Raw genomic sequence first — 3,444 nt, forward strand, 5'->3', positions numbered from 1 at the left:
GCAGAATATAAAGAACATGAGTGACCTGTTACTAATTGGAATTTTCACTATGCTCCTCACACAATATTACACAAGGTGAGTAAAATTAAGTAAAAGCCAGGATTTGATTTGAAAGGGACAGGATGAAGTCTTTATGTTACTTTCCCTCAACATTCTAAAATCTGTATTCTTTTGCTTTGAAAAGTCCTAGAAGTAATGACCAGTCTAAACTACTGAAAAGCAAACATCATCTCTTGACTTTGACTGCAACTATAATTTCACACTGAGAGAAGTCAGAATTTGAAGAACCACCGATTATTAATGCGGAGCAAAAATTGCAAGCAATCAATCTGGATCACCTTGTCATATCTGAGATCAGGCAAGTTACCCAAGGCATGTTCAAGCTAGTCTAGAGCTAACTATTAATTTACAGGAAACATTAGGTTTAGCCACATAAAATTGGGCATTTCTAAATCAAAGCTAGCTGAATATTTGCATTTTCATATATTGGTGATATGAAAAGGGATAGAGAATCATGTTAAATAATAACTAGTATATAAAAACATTAAGTATATGAATTATTAAAAAACTTACAGAACTAGCAATAGAATTCCTATAACAAAATTATATAAGACAAAAGATTAAATAGACCACAAAAAATAAATTGACTAAGAACACTAAAAAATTATAATACATAAACTATATTGAATAATAGTGCAAATAAAACATCCTTAAGTGTCAGAAATATGAATTTTGTGTTTTCAATATACTGAGGGCAATTAGTCTTCTTGTGTGAAATATTACTGCATTTTTTTTAAGAATCTCATTCTTCAGGAATAGGTACTAAAATATTTCTAAGACATTCTTTCTTTCAGTGCAAACAGAGGAAACAAGTTTGTAACTCAGTAGGTTAGGGTTTGCCTATCATGTACGAAGACATGAATGTCACTCCTACCACTGAGGGGCTAAAAGAAAAAGAAGAGAGAAAAATGGATAAGGAATAAAAGGGAATATGTATCAGTATGAAAATCGTTGCTTCGTGAGGTTCATAGCACAACTCTACTCTTTTTAAAACTCTCTGAAGTTAATTACTTTTATAAAGAGAAAGCAGACTTAGGCTTTTGTTTCCTTTACTATAGATGTGATTTTCATAAGGTTTCCTAAGATTTTGGCAATAGGGCATTTATTTTTAAGTATTTTTTGCATTTTGAAGTAAAATTATAGTTACATCATTCCCGCCTTCTCTTTCTTCCCTCCAACCCTTTCCCATGTACCCCACCTCTTTCTCACTAGCAAATTCATATATGTGTATACAGACACAAACATATATATGTATGTATGTATGTATGTATGTATGTATGTATGTATGAATGTATGTATCAGTCACATAATGTTATCTGTATGTATATGATCTCAGGGTTGACTATTTCATATTAGATAACAAATTAGAGGCCTCTCCCTGGAGAAGACATCTCTCCCGCTCATATCACTCCTAAGGTTACTACAGTTTTCTGTTTAGGGTTGGAGCCTTGTAAAAATTCTCCCTTCTGTCTTAGTACACTCATTGGTGTGTCCTTGTTCAAGTCTTGTTTGGGCATCCATGTTTACACTTATGAAGTATAAAAAAGTGCTTTTAAGAACTGGGTAAGAAGAGGCTGAAAGATGGCTCAGGGGATAAAAGAGCCTGTAACTCTTCAGAGGACAAGGTCTGTTCCCAGCAGCCATGTTGGGTAGTTCACACTGCCTATCACTTCAGTTGCAGGGCATCTGACTCCATCTTCTGGACTCTCTAAGTACTACACTCCGTGCACAAACCACAGTCAGAAACACACATGTACATATTTGTGTTACAAAAGGACAGGGTAAAGAGGAAATTAAATATATTATTACCTAGTACACACCAGATATTGTACATGGATATTTAAATGTATTAATGTCTTGGGTTTGTAATTCAATTTTATATTAAGTTCATAATCTAAATTATGTAGTAGTAAAAAAAAAAGAATAACTCAACTAGATTCAAATAAAAAGTCACGTGGCACTTTTCAGTTTAAAATAATATAAGCAATGTATTTTGGAGGCATACACAAGGCACTGGAAATTCAGCACATTTGGAAAATAAAATCTTAAATTTCACAGCATTCAGAAAATGGGCAAAATGAAAATAACCACAAAACAAAACTAGCTTCCCCATTTCGCCAGTCAGCTGTTGAATAACCAGCTCAATTTATATGCGTGATTGTCACATTTCAGAGGAGATGTCTATCTACCTATCTGTAGACATGTCTACACGGTATTCAGTGTTTAAAGATTTGAAACACTAGCACAAAGCATAAAAATTCATTTTGATATTCTAAATAAATGAAGTCTTTGTGTTGAGAGACGATATGACAAGAGTCTCTCCTGGCTCAATGAGAAATCGGTGATTTGCTTTTATTTATTGAGGTGCAGATAACTCATCTCCAGAAAGGGAGAAGTCATTCTTGCCTGTAGCACGCATGTGAAGATCAATGTCATGAATGCGTACAATGCTCTTAGCATGCATAAGTCACATTTGCCTGGAATCCTACCAGCACGTTCCCCATTAATAGAATTAATAAGCTTTGAGTCAAAGCCTGGCTCAGCCATTTATGAACTGAGGGTTATTAAGCAATTACTTTCCCTCTCTGGACCTTAATACCTTCACCTAAAAAATTACTACTTCACGAATGTGTTTGAAATTCTTCAGTGAGCTAGTATAGAATAAAGTGCTTAATTTGATGAATGCTAAATAGAGCTTACTTAAAGTGACTCGTCTTTTAAAGGACTTCAATAATAATTTACCAATATTACTGTTATTTTATTTTATAAAGAGCCCTATTTCCTACTCTTTTCAATTACCCATCAGTGCAGTTTACTGTGCTATTAATATTATTTTATAAATGTCCCTTCTAATGGAAAAGGTACAATATTGACAGGTGACTGTGGATGTGGAGAGATCATATTTTAATGGAGAGACAACTCCCATGCATTTTCATGAGCATTATCCCCTGGGCGGTAGGTGGTACCTGGTTCATTATTTTGTAAATCTCTTTCTTCAAGGCTTTGAGCATTCCAGCCATAACCAAATGCCTCTATTAATTCTGAGTCACTTCATTTAGTAACTGCCTTGTGTATCTCTCCTCTCAGTGCTTCCATATATGAAAAGGCTGTTGTCTCCTTGAAACTTATTGTCCATCAAGAAAAGAGTTCCCTTTTGGGGTGTTTTGTTTTGTTTCACAACAAGGGCAGATACGCTTCTGAGTGACAGTTAAATTTGTTGAAGGTATTAAATTGCTAATGCTAATGCATTTTACAATCTTCTCAACTGATTTAATATATTAGGCTGCCACTCAAAGTTATGATAAACAATGCTGCACTCTTGTTGGAAATCATTCTGTCAGATCTGCAGGCTTTCAGAAATGCCCACCTATGTTCAGAGTTTAC

Source organism: Chionomys nivalis, chromosome 21 (genome assembly GCF_950005125.1).
Source record: "Chionomys nivalis chromosome 21, mChiNiv1.1, whole genome shotgun sequence".
In the NCBI taxonomy this organism is placed as follows: Eukaryota; Metazoa; Chordata; class Mammalia; order Rodentia; family Cricetidae; genus Chionomys; species Chionomys nivalis.